This window comes from Heterodontus francisci, chromosome 4, assembly GCF_036365525.1.
Source record: "Heterodontus francisci isolate sHetFra1 chromosome 4, sHetFra1.hap1, whole genome shotgun sequence".
Lineage (NCBI taxonomy): Eukaryota > Metazoa > Chordata > Chondrichthyes > Heterodontiformes > Heterodontidae > Heterodontus > Heterodontus francisci.
The window spans coordinates 39,060,469-39,081,273 of NC_090374.1; the positions used below are offsets into that span (position 1 = coordinate 39,060,469).

At 45.2% G+C, this 20,805-nt stretch overlaps 1 protein-coding gene across 1 annotated transcript in view; it reads left to right on the top strand.

The window, feature by feature from the left end:
• LOC137368641 (organic cation/carnitine transporter 2-like) overlaps positions 1-20,089 on the top strand; it is a 161,010-nt gene extending 140,921 nt beyond the window's left edge. Inside the window, exon 11 of the mRNA XM_068028781.1 lies at positions 19,807-20,089. The gene's annotated coding sequence lies outside the window, so the exon portion shown is untranslated. The remainder of the gene's footprint in view (positions 1-19,806) is intronic.
• Positions 20,090-20,805: the final 716 nt, after the last annotated feature.

Consider the following 20,805-nt stretch of genomic DNA (forward strand, 5'->3'; position numbering starts at 1 on the left):
TAACCATCTAATTCCCTTTTGAATTCTGGAACTCTGACTGCCAAAAGGTTGTAGATACTCGATTAACTCAAATCCTCAAGATTAAGAATGAGAGCTTTTATTTGGTCATGGTATCAAGGGATATGGAGCAAAGGTAGGTAATAGGAATCGACGTACAGATCAGCCATGAGCTAACTGAATGATGGACCAGGATCCAGGGGATGAATGGCCTACTCCTGCTCGACTGCTCCTTTCAAAATTTGATCAGCTCAACTTAAAATACTGAGATCATTGCTCACAGTGACGGTCACATTTAATATATGTATACACAATTTATGGAATAGAGCTGTTCTCTGGCACAGCTACATGTAGCAAATAATAAATATTCTGCTACTTCCAGTGGAATTTCAATTTGTCAGTTGGTATTTGTTCTGCATCCTTGACTATAGGTTCAAGGTTTTTCAAATTAATTCATGCTCTTCATTCTTGACCACTCAAACTTGCAAAATGGCTTTCTCACTAATAGAGAGCATACGGGTATCAACATATTTCTGAGCATTTGTCTTATCAATCTATATAGCATTATTATTTCTCTTTGACTTAAAGTACCATGTGATCGATAAATGAAAACTGTATAGATTCTAGACCCGATCAATGTAACTGCTATAGTATATGTGTATCGTGTATCAGATAACCATAACAAATGTGTTTATAAAACAGTTGGATCGAATGGCATAGAATGTAAAATTCTTAGTAGCAATAACTTGCATGTTAATCGCCCCTTTAACGTAATAAAATGTTTCATAGCAGTTCACAGAGGCAAGGAAACCAGATGTCAAACAGTGATGGAAGAGTTGGTGAGGTGACCAAAGGCAAGATTGTTGTTTTGATAGAACAATGCAGATTATGAGGTGATAAGATAGAAATGGTTCAAATTATGAAAGGATGAGTCAGGGTAGATAGAAGCAAAAGAGGTCTAGAATGAGTAAGGGCCATAGATACAACTTAAATGTAAGAGGTTTAGAACAGAACACATTTGCAGAGAGTTGTAAGGCTGTGGAATTAATTTCCAGGTTGATTGGTTGAGGCAGGAACTACCGGGGGGATTTTAACTTCTAAATTCTAGCCAGGAAATGGGGTGGGTGCCTGGCTGTGCACGGAAATTCTAAAAGTCTATGTTTCCTTGCATGTTGTGGACCTGGAACTCCACAGCATGTGGGTGACGTCACTGACTGGCTCCCCGCCTGGAAGTCAGTCTGACTGACAGGTTTGGCTTCCTGTTAGAGAGAGGAACACTGGAGAAGAGACCATAGGACCAGGAGGCCCGACACCCAACCGAGTGGGTAGAGATGGGCTGATCCCGGATGAGGGGGCTGATCCTGAACTGAGGAGAGGCAGGGTCCAATCCCGGTGGATGGGGGTTGAGGTTCTTATCCTGGGGGGAATCGGGTTGGAAGCCTAAGGGGTCAGAGGCCATTGAGGGAAGGGGGAATCAAAGGCCTGGGGACAGTGAGTGGAGTTTGGAATTTGGAGGGGAGCTGGGGGGATGTAGGCACGAGTTCAGAGGCCTGAGAGATCAGAGGCTGGCAGGTGAAGGGATATTGGAGATCTCGGGTAGTGGGGGGAAATCAGAAGCTTCAGGGGAAGATCGGAAGGTTGGGGAGGGGATGTCTAATCATTTGGGGTTGGCAAGGCAGAGACACTGGATCCACCAGATAAGTGGAAAGGCACTTAACTCCTGAATCCAACCGTCCTCACCTCCCTGTAGCAGGCGGGTTTCCTGATGTTCGGCATACATTGAGGCACATAGCCTCATCACAATATTTAAATTACAAACCCGCCTCCAGGGAGTAGTTTGGCTGCTGTCACCCCCCCTTCTCCCCGCCCCCCCCCCCCCCCCACCCCACCCCACCCCTCGATCCCAACTCCATTAACACTAGAAGTGGGTGGGTTGGAAGCAGGGTGAAGTCAGGATTCAGGTTTTTAACACTTTAACTTTCCACCTATTCCAAATCCACCTGTTTTTTGGAGTTAAAATTCCCCTCATGTCCCTGTATTGCCTAAAGCGTTCTACCACTACATTGCTGTAATGTTAGAGGAATTGCAACGGAAATCCGGTTTACAGCTACAGAGTTCCAGCAAAGTAACAGCACTGCAATAGTAGTACGTCTAAGGTAATTCAGGGCCTACGTCAACATTTAAGATTATATTGGATTGGTGGATGAAGGAAGGGGGGAATAAAGGAATATGGGAATAGATAAGAACATAAGAAATAGGAACAGCAGTAGGCCATTTGGCCCTTCGAGCCTGCTCTTGCATTCAACCATTCGATAAGATTGTGGCTGATTTGATTGTGACCTTAACTCCACTTCCCTGCCAGCCCCCCATTATCCTTGGCTCCCTTGTAGATCAAAAGTCTGTCTAGCTCAGCCTTGAATGTGTTCAATGACCCAGCCTCCACTGCTTACTGGTGTAGAGAATTTCAAAGATTAATGACCCTCTGAGAGAAGACGGGAAGATAAATTTGATTAGGACTGTTTGCTAATGTGAAGGTAAACGTAACACAGACAGGTTGAGCTGACAAGCCTGATGTATCATTTATGGGGTAGATTTCCAACTCACCATCTGGACTTAAATTTGTTGTAGATTGGCCAGAATTCACGGAAATGTTCCACCGGCATCACACAGAAACATCTATGTCCTGTGTGTTCCAATTGAGTGTGTCTGGAGACTGATAAGGAGCAGCCTTTTTGTTTTAAGCTGTTGCTGCTTAATGTTGCTGTCGCTTATCTGAGAATAAAAAGTTAACCTCTGCTGTAATTATTTGAAAAGCAGCAAAGCAGTTTCTCTCTTTTTAAAAATAGACCACTTGTTTTGCATTCAATAATGGCCTTAGGCCACGAATGTGCTCCATTCGGAGGCCTCAACTTGATAAAATTGAAGACCTACTCTTTACAGTTCAGCAGAACACATGGAGATACCCTTGAACCACAGGAGCCAGCCCTCTCCCTGGCCACTGTCTGAGGCTGAACCATATCGTTCACAATATTTGCATCCTATTTGACCCTGAGAACAGTTTCTGACCACATATCCAATCCATCACCAAAGCCACCTATCTCCAACTCCATAACGTCACCCATCTCGGACGCTGCCTCAACTCATCTCCTGTTGAAATCCTCATCCATGCCTTTGCTAAGTCTCAACTTGACTATTCCAATGCTCACCTGGCCGGCCTCCATTTTCCACCATCCATAAACTTGAGCTCATCTAACACTCTGCTGCCTGAATCCTCAGTGCACCAAGTCCCATTGACCCATCAACCATGTTCTCGCTGACCTAAATTGGCAACCAGCCCAACAATACCTCCATTGTAAAATTTTCATAATTGTTTTCAAATCCCTCCATGGCCTCACCCCTTCCCTATCTCTGTAATCTTCTCCAGCCCCACAACCCTCCGAGATATCTGCGCTCCTCCAATTCTGGCCTCTTGTGCAATCCCAATTTTAATCCCTCCACCATTGACAGCTGCCTAGGCCTTAAGTTCTGGAATCTCCCTAATACCTATCTCATTGATAAAATTTTTGATCACCTCTCCTAGTATCTCCTATTGTATCTCGGTATCAGTTTATTTTTTGATAATGTGTCTGTGAAGCACCTTGAAATTTTTTACTATTTGTGCAAAAGTTTCAATGGGGAATATTACTTGAAATTAACTTACAAGAGTTGAACAAAGGCCACCAAGGTAAAATAGTAAAGTGAGAACTGATAATCAGGAAATTATTCATCAAACAAATAATAATCAATAAGTGGACTTTTGGTTAGTGTAGTGAAAGCAACAACCCAATGTTTACTTAAGACCGAAATGGATAATGCAATGTGAGGAATTTACAGTCTCCGGATGAATGAACTAAAATGAGGCAAATGACCTTCCTGATCATAATTTTTTTAATTTCTCCTTGAGATGCAGGTGAATGAAGCAACATATTTTATTCTGACCCTGTAATCTTGTGGGTGGAGAAAAAGTAAGATGTATTTTATCCTAACGCCATACCTGCAACAAAAAGAAATACTTTTGAATTTTAATTTAGGTTATGATGTACTCTGTTAAAGCCGAACTGGGATCCATTCCAGTGTCTTTTTTTATTCATTCATGGGATGTGGGCATCACTGGCTAGGCCAGCATTTATTGCCCATCCCTAATTGCCCTTGAGAAGGTGGTGGTGAGCTGCCTTTTTGAACCGCTGCAGTCCATGTGGGGTAGGTACACCAACAGTGCTGTTAGGAAGGGAGTTCCAGGATTTTGACCCAGCGACAGTGAAAGAATGGCGATATAGTTCCAAGTCAGATGGTGTGTGACTTGGGGGGGAACTTGCAGGTGGTGGTATTCCCATGCATTAGCTGCCCTTGTCCTTCTAGTTGGTAGAGGTCGCAGGTTTGGAAGGTGCTGTCTAAGGAGCCTTGGTGCGTTGCTGCAGTGCATCTTGTAGATGGTACACACTGCTACCACTGTTCATCGATGGTGGAGGGAGTGAATGTTTGTGGATAGGGTGACAATCAAGCGGGCTGCTTTGTCCTGGATGGTGTTGAGCTTTCTGAGTGTTGTTGGAGCTGCACCCATCCAGGCAAGTGGAGAGTATTCCATCACACTCCTAACTTGCGCCTTGTAGACGGTGGACAGGCTTTGGGCAGTCAGGAGGTGAGTTACTCGTCGCAGGATTCCTAGCCTCTGACCTGCTCTTTTAGCCATGGTATTTATATGACTACTCCTGTTCAGTTTCTGGTCAATGGTAGCCCCTAGGATGTTGATAGGCGGATTCAGCGATGGTAATGCCATTGAACGTCAAGGGGAGATGGTTAAATTCTCTCTTGTTGGAGATGGTCATTGCCTGGTACTTGTGTGGTGCGAATGTTACTTGCCACATACCAGCCCAAGCCTGGGTATTGTCCAGGACTTGCTGCATTTCAACACGGACTGCTTCAGTATCTGAGGAGTCACAAATGGTGCTGAACATTGTGCAATCATCAGCGAACATCTCCACTTCTGACCTTATGATTGAAGGAAGGTCATCAATGAAGCAGATGAAGATGGTTGGGCCTGGAACACTACCCTGAGGAACGACTGCAGTGATGTCCTGGACTTAAGATGATTGACCTCCAACAACCACAACCATCTTCCTTTGCACTAGGTATGACACCAACCGGCGGAGAGTATTCCCCCTGACTCCCATTGACCTCAGTTTTGCTAGGGCTCCTTGATGCCATACTCAGTCAAATGCTGCCTTGATGTCAAGGGCAGTCATTCTCACCTTACCTCTTGAGTTCAGCTCTTTTGTCCATGTTTGAACCAAGGCTGTAATGAGGTCCGGAGCTGAATGGCCCTGGCGGAACCCAAACTGAGCGTCACTGAGCAGTTTATTGCTAAGCAAGTGCCGCTTGACAGCACTGTCGACGACACCTTCCATCACTTTTCTGATGATCAAGAGTAGACTGAGAGGGCGGTAATTGGCCCCGTTGCATTTGTCCTGCTTTTTGTGGACAGGACACACTTTGGCAATTTTCCACATTGCCAGCTGGATGCCCATGTCGTAACTGTACTGGAACAGCTTGGCTAGGGGCGCGGCTAGGTTTGGAGCACAAGTCTTCAGTACTATTGCCGGAATGTTGTCAGGGCCCATAGCCTTTGCAGTATCCAGTGCCTTCAGTCATTTCTTGATATCCTGCGGGGTGAATCGAATTGGCTGAAGGAGGAGGCCGAGATGGATCATCAACTTGGCACTTCTGGCTGAAGATTGTTGCAAATACTTCAGCCTTATCTTTCGCACTGATGTGCTGGGCTCCCCATCATTGAGGATGGGGATAGTTGGGGAGCCACCTCCTCCAGTTAGTTGTTTAATTGTCCACCACCATTCACGGCTGGATGTGGCAGGAATGCAGAGCTTAGATCTGATCTGTTGGTTCTGGGATCGCTCTGCTCTGTCTATTGCATGCTGCTTACGCAGTTGGGCATGCAGATAGTTCTGTGTTGTAGCTTCACCAGGTTGACACCTCATTTTGAGGTTTGCCTGGTGCTGCTCCTGGCATGCCCTCCTGCACTCTTCACTGAACCAGGGTTGGTCTCCTGGCTTGATGGTAATGGTAGAGTGGGGGATATGCCGGGCCATGAGATTACAGATTGTGGTTGAGTACAATTCTGCTGCTGCTGATGGCCAACAGCGCCTCATGGATGCCCAGTTTTGCATTGCGAGATCTGTTCAAAATCTATCCCATTTAGCACTGTGGTAGTGCTAGGATCCCCAAGGACTCATTGTACAGCGAGCTCGCCACTGGTATCAGACCTACCGGCAGTCCATGTCTCCACTTTAAAGACGTCTGAAAACGCGACATGAAGTCCTGTAACATTGATCACAAGTCGTGGGAGTCAGTTGCCAGCGATCGCCAGAGCTAGCGGGCAGCTATAAAGGCGGGGCTAAAGTGTGGCGAGTTGAAGAGACTTAGCAGTTGGCAGGAAAAAAGACAGAAGTGCAAGGGGAGAGCCAACTGTGTATGGAAGAATACTGATTCATCAGCTGAGGGGGGGAGGGCAGTAGGTGGTAATCATCAGGCGGTTTCCATGCCTATGTTTGACCTGATACCATGAGACTTCATGGGGCCTGGAGTCAATGTTGAGGACTCCCAGGGCAACCCCCTCCCAACTGTATACCACTGTGCCGCCCCTTCTGCTAGGTCTGTCCTTTCAGCGGGACAGGACATACCCGGGGATGGTGATGGCAGTATCTGGGACATTTTCTGTAAAGTATGATTCCATGAGTATGACTATGTCAGGCTGTTGCTTGACTAGTCTGTGGGACAGCTCTCCCAACTTTGGCACAAGCCCCCAGCTGTTAGTAAGGAGGACTTTCAAGGTTGACACAGCTGGGTTTGCTGTTGTTGTTTCTGGTGCCTAGGTCAATGCCGTGTCTGTCAGTCTGGTTTCATTCTGTTTGAAACCCCTTTCCCTTGTTATTTCCTGAAAGGTTTGTCAAATACATAAAATAGTATAATAATATTCAGATCTGAGGACAAAACCTAAACAAATGCAATACTTCAGTGTTAAACATGCGACCCGCTGGCTATTGGTACTCGTATTGGATGAAAGAAACAATGTTGATTCACATCCAGTGCATTATGGAGCTGAAGAACCATTTTGTTTGAGTTACTTGCTTAATTATTAACTTTGAAATCTAGATACCACAATTCAGCCTTGTTACAGAAACATTTCCTTTTGGTAGTTGCAACAAAATGAATAATGCATCTTGTTTGGTTTCTTAATACTTCTGAAATCCCTACTTTCTTATTTTCATTACACTACAGCAGTCACAGTAAGCATCACTCCTTAAGCCATAGCCCATAAACCTTGACTTGGTGGAATTACTTTAATAGGCTTAAAATTTCCTCGGAGTTATTCTTGCTCTGCCATCGTAACATCACTGGAAATGTGGCAGAAACACTGCTTATGTGCGTAAACAGAGTTACAGAGGTGGAGCAGGAGCAGCTCCAAAGAATTTCCCAGCATAGTGCCTAGTATATTTGGCCTGGAGTTTGCAGTCTGCAGCGACCTTGACATACGCCTCGCTGAGCAATCCAGTGAGAGCAACACCACCTGCAAGTTCCCTCCAAGCCACACACCATCCTGACTTGGAACTATATCACCATTCCTTCACTGTCACTGGTTCAAAACCCAGGAACTCCCTTCCTAACAGCACTGTTGGTGTGCCTACACCCCAAGGATTGCAGCAGTTCAAGCAGGCAGCTCACCACCACATTCTCAACTGCAATTAGGGATGAGCAATAAATGCTGGCCTAGCCAGCGACAGCCACATCTCCTGAATGAATAAATAAAATCTCTCTGTTGAGGATTTCACTTCTATCGCCATGGTACAGTAACTGATTGCAGCGTTCTTTACTGGGGATTTCCCAGCGTGGAGCTCTATTTAAGTCATCAGGCTGTCCAAGCAGCCAATCACATTAAAGGATTCTCACAAACACACAAACAGGAAACAAGAAAAGTGAAATAAAATCACCTTTAAAATTTTTTACATCAGGCATATTAAAGATTGGGACATAACAAAGGGTAAAGGTAGAAGCTAAAATATCCTGAAAAAAAGTTTTAAGAAGAAATTAGCTTAAAGAATCTACTTTTTCATCAGCAAACAGCACTCCACGATTATAAAATTACTTTTTTAGGGAAAATTATGTTGTGCATCAAATTTTATGAATCACACTGCTGTTATAAACCCAGGTACACCTGATTGAAGAAGGTGTTAACATTTTAAGGGGTTTCAAATGGCAATGTGGGAGTGGGAAAGTTGAAATGATCACTGATTTTAATGATTGCCCACTCTGGGATGGAGGGTGGTCAACAGCACAGCCCATGTCAAAGCCCTGGGTAACAGACCGCAACTTCAGGATTCCCACGCTAATCTGCACATGCCCAACATCCTGAAGTTGTGGTCAGCTTCAGAGGGTTAATGACAGTGACGCTGACCATTCACCAGCAACCCTCCACCCACCCCAGCATTAAGCCCAAGCCATAGATTCATATGGGAATACTTTGGAATGCCTGTCATGTGAACCTGAGTGCAAACATGTCTACTTCAGTTATTTCTGTAAGAGGCAGCAGATTGTTTATTATTTGAGTAGTCTAAAATAATAAATTAATATTGAATTTGTGGGTTTTTCATTCAATTGAGAGCACAGCATGTCCCCTAATAGATCAATGAGTTTATCTGGTAAGTAGATAAAGGGCAGGAAGATCCCAGGTTTGGACCTTGGTCTCTGGTGAATTAGCTGATTTCAATTGAGCAGCAGTATGAACATACCAAATTAGTGGGCAGGATAGGACCAGTTGGTCCATCAAGCCTGCCCCAAATACCATGATGGCTGGAGCTATAATTGGCCTCCGGACTCCTGGGTTAGAAAAGTGAAAATTCTCCAGGCATCCTGCTCTCAATTGTTAGCCAATCTCCTGTCCAGATGAGGATAGGATTGAATTCTGCTGTAATCTCCATACTGGTGGTCAAATATCCTCCTGATATTCACTTTTGAGACTCATAGATGAATATCAGTATGAGTAAGGTATTGGAGGTTGCCTGTGAAATCGTATTCAGGAGAGGGGGAGGGGTGAAAAATTAGCATGTAAATTAATAATCTATGTGACTGATTTTGAGCTAATCTATATATTGGCAAATTTTGATGCAGCAATAACCATTGAAGGAAAACTTGTTGCTCTCTATCCAAACAGAGAAAAAATATATTTGATTATGCCTGTGGACAATCTTTCTCCCAACCACTGGTTCCCAAACATCTCCTCATATTGGATTGATACCATATCAAGATTCCAAATACCTTTCTGAGACAGATTCTGGTTGATCCTCTTGGTACTTTGCCAGGTTGATTTCAATTTTGAATATTTGAGTGTGGAATTCACTCAAGTATTGAAAAGGGAGCTAGACGGGTTCCTGCAAGTGGAAGACTTCTTGAGTTATAGAAGATTGTGTGGGTTGACGGGGACTGGGGACTTCTGACGCTTACCTGATTGCTTGAGGGATCCGAGAGGAATTTCCCAAAGCTTTTTCCTAAACTGGCCTACAATTATCTCACTTCTTCCAGGAGATTGTGTGGTCACTGTGGCCGTTGTAGACGGTGGGGAAGAGGGGGTGGGGGGGTGGGGGGGTCAAAGGTTTGCCAGTTTAATGTTGTGTGCAGACTGCACCATATGTGATAGATCAGATTTGATGGACTAGCTGGTCCTTTCCTGTTGGTTTTCATATGTTAACTATGTCTTCAAGATTGTCAAGATGGAAATACTTTAAATTAGGAGCTCTGCTTGTAGAGGATCCTTGGTACGGTCGACTTGTGAATGGTCACTGTGTTGTCACCTCTAAAAGGTACTAATAAAATAGGGGTTTGTTAAAAAAAAAATTATCCTAATGTTCTGTTCTCTTCTGGGTTGACCCCTGTACTCATGATGGGCTCTAAAGGCAAAATAAAAATGTCACTCTTAGAACTTCCGTCAACAAGAAAAAAAAAGTTGTCTTTATGAATTCTATCTTTATAAACTTGTGACAGAAAGAAATAAGAGGCGAGAGCTTACTGGAGCATTCTGCTTATAGTTTGGTGTGAGGTCTGGATTCTTATGAAACATTTGCATGCAATGCATTGGCCATTGAACCAAGGAGGAATTGTGACTCTGCTGCTAGACTGAGGGCTTCCCCACCCTCCTTTAGAGACATGCTTTTTCCAAATATTATTAATGTGTCTGAATGATTTTTTTTCTCTGTCCACTATTTTAACTAACAATGAAATATTTAGATGTATTAATTAAGCTAACGGGCAGAGGAATTTCAATGCATTCATTACTAATATAAATATAGATTTCTGCACATTACAGAAACTGTTTGCCCTGGACTTGGTGGGTGAAGACCAGGAAGAGCAGAAAAAGCTGTTGTTGGGTCCCGTTGGGTTCGGGTTGGGTAGCAGGCCTTAATAGGTCACTACCCCGAGGAACTCCTGCAGTGATGTACTGGGACTGAGATGATTGACCTCCAACAATCACAACCATCTTCCTTTGTGCTAGGTATGATTCCAACCAGCGGAGAGTTTTCCCCCTGATTCCCATTGATTCCAGTTTTGCTAGGGCTCATTGATGCCATACTCGGTCAAATGCTGCCTTGATGTCAAGGGTAGTAACTCTTACCTCTCCTCTTGAGTTCAGCTCTTTTGTCATGTTTGAACCAAGGCTGTAATGAGGTCAGGAGCTGAGTGGCCCTGGTGGAACCCAAACTGAGCATCACTGAGCAGGTTATTGCTAAGCAAGTGCCACTTGATAGCAATGTCAACGTCACCTTCCATCACTTTACTAATGACCGAGAGTAGACTGATGGGGCGGTAATTGGCCGGGTTGGACTTGCCCTGCTTTTTGTGTACAGGACATACCTGGACAATTATCCACATTGCAGGGTAGATGCCAATGTTGTAGCTGTACTGGAACAGCTTGGCTAGGGGTGCGTCAAATTCTGGAGCACAGGTCTTCAGTACTATTGCCATAATGTTGTCAGGGTCCATAGCCTTTGCAGTATCCAGTGCCTTCAGTTGTTTCTTGATATCACACAGAGCGAATCGAACTGGCTGAAGACTGGCATCTGTGATGCTGGGGACTTCAGGAGGAGGCCAAGATAGATAATCAACTTGGCACTTCTGGCTGAAGATTTTCAGCCTTATCTTTTGAACTGATGTGCTGGGATATTTGAGGATGGGGATATTTGTAGAGCCACCTCCTTCAGTTAGTTGTTTAATATGAATTTCAAATGCCTGGATCGATTTGGTGGAGCCCTTCAGTGAGCCCCAGCAATGGTGTCGCACAGCCTTCTGCAGCCCTGTTGCCATTTCCTTCATTGCCCTTACCATTTACTTGTACCCATTAAGGCATAAGACCAAGATATCGGAATGCATTGACCTCACGCAGTGTGATCCTTCCCAACACACCCTTTGAGGGAGCCAATGTGGGCCACTAGAAATCTTGTCTTGCAGCATTACACATTTATTGGGGAACAAAAAGATTGCAAGCAGCATGCATTAACAAATTTAAACCATGAACCTCAAGTGCAGCTAGCTACTCTTCTTAAATCTCTGACATGTGCTCTTATATGGTGCTCCCCCTGCGTTGCCAACTGAGGTGGAGGCAGGCTGCTGACCTTGCTGCCCAATGACTTTCAATGACTTTGGCAGTCGTCTTCTGACTGCCTGGGACCTGGAGGGCCCTGGCATATTGTGAGGACCTCCTGCACAAGTGCAGGAACCACCTCTGTCGTCGCGCCCAGTGAGGCACTGGTGTCACTGACAAGGGGCTGAGGAGCCACTACCCATGCCAAAAGCATCCTGAAAGAAGCTCTGAGATTCATCAGACTGCCACTCCCCTGCCCTTTTGGGGCACACTTGTACCTCCCTGCTCATCTGAGGGGTGCGTGAACCTGGCGGTATGTCCAGGTGCCTCATGCCACCCCCCCCTCCCCCTTCCGCTTAGCTATTGTTCCACAAATTCGGCAACAATGTGCAGGTCTGCGTGCATCACTGGCATCCACTGGGTGGTCTGCTGGATGTGGGTCTCCATAAGGGTCACCAATCTCTCAATGTAGGCAGCCTTTGCTTACCTGATTGTGACTCCAAATCTAAACATGAATGGATACCCACCAATTTGACAGTATTTGTGCTGTGGAGGGTACAGGGGAATGATATAACGGTGTACCCTCTGAGGTCCCTCCGCCTCTTCCTCAGAGATGGATGGCTGCCCCTGGTCACAGCAGCTGTCTCTTCTTGTCCTTGACCTGTGTGAGAGAGAAGGTTAATTAAAGGGTAATGCACATTCCGTCATGTTTTTCAAAAGACTCCTATTGTGGAGCTCCATGCAACCAGTGGTGGACACATGAGCACTAAGTCTCATGTTCGCCTGAGGCTCTCTGGTGTCCATTCACCCACTCACTCTTTCAGGGCTCCACTCCTGTCTCACCATCTGCGATGGTTTGGCCTGCATGCTGGCCTCCAGGCTCCTGAGCCTCCTCCTCTGTCAGAATCAGGATGGTCAGATAATCTATACTGTCTTGGCCCTTTCTTTGGCATTGTGGGCAGGCTTCTCCTGCAAGCACAGAAATGACCATTGTTAGTCGCCTGCCAAAGGCACACACAATGCCGATGCTGGTGGCAGCCTGACTGTCCATGCTGGTGCTACAGCAATGCCTCCTGCATGCGGCCACTCAGTAGCAGCAGTGCAGGAGTCACCTCTGACTGACTGGGGCCCTTTATAGAGAGGCTGACATGCCTCTGACAGGCAATGCTGCTGCCAGGCCATAGCCAGTGGCTGGGTGGGCATTCCCATTCTAACAAACTCACATCATGCCTAGTCACTGTTAAGGCTGTAGGGTAAGCAATGTGGGTGCACTCCCCTTGGCAGAATGCTTGAGGTCATTAACTCTCTTGTGGCACAGCAGCCAGGTTCGGGGGACATCCCTACAGCTACTGATCTCCACTGCGATCTCCATCGATGCTTGTTTCATCTGGCGGGCCGGTCTCCTTCCCCCGTCCTGGGCGCATGAGGACCTCCTTCCTTGCCCAAGCAGCCTGGAGAAGAACCTGCAGAGAGGCATCACTGAACTATGGGGGCACCCTGGATCTTCCTTCAGCCATTTTGTGTGCTGCCGCCTTCTTCATGACTTCAGTGTGCTGCCTTTATGGGTGGATGTAATTGTCAGTGTGTTGGCACCAGCACTTCCAGCAACGTGACCTCACACCACCACTGCCACCTAAGTGGACAGCTCACAAGAACACAAGAAATAGGAGCAGAAGTAGACCATATGGCCCATCAAGCCAGCTCTGCCATTCAATACGATCATGGCTGATCTTGGGCTTCATTTCCACTTTCCTGCCCACTCCCCATATCCCTTGATTCCCTGCGAGACCAAAAATCTATCTATCCAAACCTTAAATGTATTCAACGATGGAGTATCCACAACCCTCTGGGGTAGAGAATTCCAAAGATTCACAAACCTTTGAGTGTAGTAATTTCTTCTCATCTGCGGTCCTGAATTATTGGCCTGAGACTGTGTCCCCGTGTTCTAGATTCCCTGACCAGTGGGAACCATCTCTCAGCTTCTACCCTATCAAGCCCTTTCAGAATCTTGTATGTCTCAGTTAGATCACCTCTCATTCTTCTAAACTCCAGAGAATATAGGCCCAGTTTACTCAGCCTCTCATCATAGGACAACCCCCTCATACCAGGGACCAATTTAGTAAATCTTCCCTGCACTGCCTCCAGTATATCCTTTCTTAAACTGCCTCCCAGCAGTTAGTTGGCCAGCTGCCACTGAATTGCGTTGTCTAGCATGCCCCAGCACTCCCACCGCACCAACCCCCCCCCCCCACCCCCCCCACTACCTGAGCAGCTGCTGCTCCCACTTTCAGTCCTGACAGCAAGAGCTCAGTGGGCTTTGTGCAAAGTACAGCCCACTGTATTTATTGCCCATCCCTAGTTGCCCTGTGGGTATCTGAACCAGGTCAGTTGACACTTCTAACAGCTAGACAAAGGATTCTGGGATATATTTTTACCATTGCCACTGTCCCTTTATGAACACTTAACATACGTTGTAGTAATTCCCTCTCTGTACTCTTTTAATATCGATGTTGACCCATGCAAGTTCATCTACAAGATGCACTGCAGCAATGCATCAAGACTCCTTAGACAGCACCTTCCAAACCCGGGACCTCTACCAACTAGAAGGACAAGGGCAGAAAATACATGGGAACACCACCACCTGCAAATTTCCCTCCCAGTCACACACCATCCTGACTTGGAACTCTATCGCCGTTCCTTCACCGTCGCTGGGTCAAATTCCTGGAACTCCCTTCCTAACAGCACTGTGGGTGCACCTACCCCAAATGGACTGCAGTGGTTCAGAAGGCAGCTCACCACCACCTTCGCAAGGGCAATTAGGGGTGGGCAATAAATGCTGGCCTGGCCAGCGACACCCACATCCCACGAATGAATTTTTAAAAATGCACAAAAGTTTCTGGGGGGGGGGGGGTGGTTTCAGAATATTGTTGCCTCTCATTTCAATGTGACAAATAAGATGGAGTCAATGACGTTTCATTGGTCAGTAACCTGAAACATTAGCTCTGTTCCTCTCTCCACAGATACTGCTTCACCTGCTCATGGAGGTAGGCAGCGTGCAAATTTTGTGCTACCTCTAAATGTACCTGATTGTAGCGTTAGTCAAAGTGGAGCCCACACTGCCAGTGGTCTGAGTGCTCAGCTTGAGGCCAAGCAGTGTTTGCAGAGAGCAAGTGATGCACCGAGCCTGCTCTTTTGTAAGGCAGTCTGTCCTTGTTAAAGGGAAGCTGCGCTGAATCACAGGAAGCTGATGTTGAATGCTGCAATTCTGAAGAAGGAAAATGGAACACCAGGGCAGAGAGAGGGGCTCCCAGGTTCACAGATGTGGTGCTGGAGGCCTTGCCATGGAAGTAGACAGGAGGAGAGAGACCAGGGTTCCACGTGGGGACAAGAGGCCCTCAAGAAGCACTTTCAGAAGTGATTGTGAACAGGTGGTCAGGGATGCCAAAATCTAATGCCTACCAACCACACCACCACCTCTCATACTACTCAATACACAACACCGTTATCACTCACCCAGCTTACACCCTGGCACTCATGACTTACAGATAAGATCCTGATACTCCACCTCACCCTCACACACATTCCAATAATGCCAGCCATACCTAATTCCTTCTGCTTCCACATACCCTCAGCTATTCAGCTGTGGCAGGCACATTACCAAAACATAGTGCAACACAATCACTGACATTCTGCTCTCTACGAACACACGAAGTAGGAGCAGGAGTAGGCCACTCGGCCCCTCAAGCCTGCTCCACCATTCAATAAGACCATGGCTGATCTGATTGTAACCTCAACTCCACATTCCCACCTACTTCCAGTAACCTTTCATCCCCTTGCTTATCAAGAATCTATCTACCTCTGCCTTAAAAATATTTAAAGACTCTGCTTCCATCACCTTTTGAGGAAGAGAGTTTCAAAGACTCTCCACCCACTGAGAGAAAAGATTTCTCCCCATCTCTGTCTTAAATGGGCAATCCCTTATTTTTAAACAGTGACCCCTAGCTCTAGGTTCTCACACAAGAGGAAACATCCTTTCCACATCCACCTTGTCAAGACCCCTCAGAATCTTATATCTTTCAATCAAGTTGCCTCTTACTCTTCTAAACTCCAGCGGATACAAGCCTAGCCTGTCCAATCATTCCTCATAAGACAACTGCCCATTCCAGATATTAGTATAGTAAACCTTCTCTGAATGGCATCCAATGCATTTACATCCTTCCTCAAATAAGAAGATCAATACTGTACACAGTACTCCACCAAGTCTCACCAATGCCCTGTATAGCTGGAGCATAACCTCTTTTCTATTCAATTCCCCTTGCAATAAACGATAACATTCTATTAGCTTTTGTGATGCAGGCCCCCACCTGCCAAGAATGAGGCATATTAATTTTGTCATATGAACATTGATTTTAAACTTGCTGGGAAGAAGAGAAGGCCTGTTACAAGGGCTGCCAGACACTTCACTGAAAAACATTTGCATACTAACAGACAGTGCTTGTGGAGACAAAAGGACCATTCCTTGACACATTCAACCCACAATGGACTTTGATCACCAGATATTGAAGGTGTAAGGAAAAGCATTTATTTATTTAATTTATTTAGAGATACAGCACTGAAACAGGCCATTCCAGAGACTGCTAAGGTGATACAATTCACAAAAGCCAGGACTGGTTAAATCAGCTGGTCACATGACTAACTGGCTGGTCCAGGGTTTTTTGAACTAGCCATAGAGTTTTTGAACTCAGAAAGACTGTTCGCTCCTGGAGTGAGAAGATCTCTCCTGTCTGCTCCCGTCTCTTTCTCACAAGCCTCTGGTCCCACTGAGAACACATGAACCGCGACAGAGAAAAGTGTCCTACATCGAACAAGGTTTAAGAAGAATACTGGACCCCAACGAAAAGCAAGACCTACCTACAATCAAGGACTTTACAGCGAGCTCAAAGAACAGCAACCAAAACTATCTTCAGATATTGCCTCAAACTTTTCCACTTTATTTCTTCTGCTCTTTTCTGTCTCTATCTGCCTGTGTGTATCACGTATGCATGCTAGCATGGGCGCATCACATATCCGTAGGTGTTAACCAAATTAGAGTTTAAATTTAATAAAGTTCAACCTTTTCTCTTTAAACCTAAGAAAACCTGTTTGTCTAGTTTCTTTGCCTTATAATTGGAAGTTAGTGAACAAGGATTCACTAAGGGGGAGCTAACAACATGGCGTGTTTAAAGTTAAACCCTGTTACGGTAAGACCAGGTGAAGGCTGAGAGGGAACCCGAGACCCCTTTCTCAACTGGTCGTAACACTTGCCTACTTACTTGCTGAACCTGTATACTAACTTTCTGCGATTCATGCACTGGGACACCCAGATCCCTCTGCATCTCAGAGCTCACCAATCTTTCACCATTTAGATAATATGCTTCTTTTTTATTCTTCCTGCCAAAATGGCCAATTTCACATTTTCCCACATGGTACTCCATTTGCCAGATCTTTGCCCATTCACTGAACCTATCTATATCCCTTTGTAGCCTCCTTATGTCCTCTTCACAACTTACTTTCCTACCTATCTTTGTGTCATCTCTCTCTCTCTTGCAGGACAAGGTGGCCCATAACAGGAGGGGGCAGAGCAGCACTGGGGGGAGGGGTGGCGGTTGGGGGTACAAGAATGCCTGCATCCTGCAGGCCCAATGGAGGAGATGGTTCTCCACTTCATGGGGCAGACTGCAACAAAGACTGTGGCATCTGGTATCTGAGAATTTTGAGGATGACGGTATGTTTGTGCCTTATGCTGCTTTTCAACTCCCAGCTTACCCTTATCCTGCTAAGTGGCACGATGAGCAAGTTGCAGATGGTGTGGCCATGTACCTCTTGCTTTCCTCCCTATCCCACTTCCCTCACACTCACTGTCCCCTTCTGAGTTCCTGCTTTCAGACACCCATGAACTGCTGCCTGCCCAACCACAGCACACCCAAGAAGTGGAGATTGGGCCACAGTACAGCCCTTATGAAGAGGCCATATTATTTGCTCTGATACTTGCAGCCAGCAGCTCAGATACTGGCACTGCACGTACCTTGGAGGCATCTATAAAGTTGCGATCTGCACATGGTGAGTCATTGGGTACGACTGGGTGACAGCCAGGCGAAAAAATAGTACGTCTGCCAGCTCACCAGAGGGCAAGGTTGCACATAAGTTCTGCTACAGGAGATTCAGACAAGGACCTCAATAGGGCAGCATACTGAAGATTGCTGATGATGATGCACATGGAGATGCTGGATGCATTGACTGACCTGCCAGACTGCCTCATGTAAAAGTCAAGGAGCACGGAGGAGTCCAGCACCAACTTGCCAGAGGGCATCACACAGATGCAGCCTCTGCTCCATCTCCCAATCATGTTGCTGACGCAGAGGCACTGCAATGGTAGCCCCCATGCATGTCACCGCCTTTGTACGGATGGGCCACCAAACTATCTGCCCTCCTTGAGACGGTGCAGCAACATTCCTTGCCCAATCCAGGAACTCACCACAACACCTCCAAAAACACTCCACTGTACGTCCAGAGCCTTTGCAATAGTGGAAGTCATTCTAACTTACCTCACCTGCATGTTGGGTGTCTGGCCCTTTAAATGCTGAGCCCCACGTGCAGTTGAACGCATGCTGTTTTGTGAGTGACAAGCAAATACGTTGACTGGACCTGCGTGGTAAAGTTCGCAAATAAAGCATTAAATCGGGGCTGAGTGATATCACCAGTCCAGAGGTTTCCAGTGTATGCAGGGTTCACCCACGCGAGTGCCCTTCTCTGCACGGGTTGCTGAGTGGCCCATTTCGGAATCGCCTGATGTCAAAGCTCCAGCGACACTCCAGATCCAAATTACACACCCAATATCTTTTGCGTGGAAATTTCAAGTGACTTTACAGTCTCCCTAAACAGAATGTCAATATATTCCCTTTAGTGGCAAATATCCCAGATAAGGATGGAAAAATATAGCAACTGGAGAATTTAGTATGAATGTGTTAAGCATCTGTAGAGGAACAAAACCTGTATTAAAAAAAAAACCTCTATTGTTTCACTGTTCAGATGTTTATTGTTGAGCTACATATTTCCAGCAGTTTCTCCTTTTATTTTAGATGTACGCAATTTGCATTTGTTTCCCTTTTAAGCTTCCTCTGATAATTGGGTCTTTCATTGTTATTTACAACTTTTTCTCCCCCAAAAATCTAGCCTCGCACCAATATTAGAAACTTGGAATCTGTTCATGAATTTAGATGTGAAAAGAAATGTTATGAATGTGCACTTCTGGCACACAGCCTTGCCCACTGGGCATGCATGTAAGAAAATCACAGCAGCACTCCCCATACAGAAAAAGATAAGTAGCACACCCACAATTTCCAGCTCCTGGCAGCTGAGGCTGGAACTGCACACTCATAACATTTACCTTGTTGTATCCAATTGCTTTGTCTTAAACTGTAAAAGTCACTTGAAATTGGAAAACAATAGATTTCCTCTGTGAACTTGCAATGCAAGAGTCAGCAAGCTCTAAAATAAAATAAAAATTTTTAAAAAGTGCTGATCTCTTAAAAATTCCTGCAAAGTAGAAGATAGTGTTGTATAAAGGAGTATGTGTGACATAGTTTCAACACCTGAAGGGCTGTTAACCAAAACCCACATTTATAATAATGTTGCTTTGTATACTTAATGATGATTGATATTGTGCCTGGCATCTTTGCGCTGAGAGCTGTGAATAGTATGTAAGTGAATGTTCTTTCACAATCAGCAAATTCCAAGACTCTGATACCTGACATCACAAAGGAATGGCTTTCACAAGTGTTTGCTGTGTCTATACCTTTATCTTAGTTTGCTCGCGGCAGTTTTCTTCATCAAACAAGATGTAGACATCTGACCTGTCCCCCTAATGGAAGCCAAAAGAGCGATATGCCTATAGGGAAATATTGTCTAGTGCACTACAACAGTTAACATGCACTTTGCCTGTGCAGTAATATGGTTTCAGTAGAAATTGTATAAAATTGAAAAATACTTACATTTCATAGTAACAGATCTTTCACTATCTCCTTGCTAACGGATTATCAGTATTACTAAACATTAATTTAACTGTGATTACATTTTTTTTGTTGCAGGTGTAAACAAACATGAACACAATGATAATTGATCCAGGCATGGATTGAAAACATAAAAGGAAAAATGTCCAAACTACAAAGGATGCCTTTCAAATCCTCATGAAATGATAACATTTCAATGGCAGAATTAATTGACAAAATGTAAACTGCAACTTAAAAAATTTGTAATAATGGCATGAATTATGTTAATACCCGTCATTTATATTCCCATCATACAAGTCACAATAGTGTATATCTTAAAATATGAATAGTACTGATCCAGGATAACCCTAATGGAGCATCAAGAAGGAAGAAACTACGACTGAAATGTGGAATAACTGATACCTAATTCCATTCTCCACACAGCTGTCCAAGCCTGTCTGGAGGCGAGTAAAGTGTTGGGGCTGAGGAGTTCAAATTACTGCACCCGAAGAATGATATCTACTGATGCTAATCTTTGATGAGGAATTTCTGTGATATTTCCAGAATGTATTGTGTGCTAGGTGCAGTTCAAACTCAGCATTCGCAGATCTAGATCTCATTCTGGGAATACTGTTATCACCCGTGGCTCTGGTCTGAGTTGGTGTCCGTCTTTCAGCAATGCTAACTTCATTATCTCACCCTCCTTCAGGTGGACCAGAATATTCCTATGCTAAAGAAACAAGAAACAAGTTTCCTCTTGATTTTAAAATGTATCTTCCTTTCAATAACATTTAACTTTCTGTAAAGTCCAGCCAACACTGAAATACTGCTCCCATATCTAGGTAACCTCTTCCAGCACCGTTTTTATTCATCTGCACAGAGTACAAGTAAATTTATGCCGCCCTCTAGGCTATTCCACTCTCAGCACCACCTTCAAAACGCTCTGTTACAGCATTTTGTAGCCAAGAAATTCTGGTGCACATGGAACGATTCCTGCGCCTGAATGCTCGGGCCCCAGGGACTGCTGATATTGGGCCTCTGCCCTCATTTCTATCAAGCTGGTGGGCTACAAAGAGCCTGCCAGTGAAGAGTGTATAA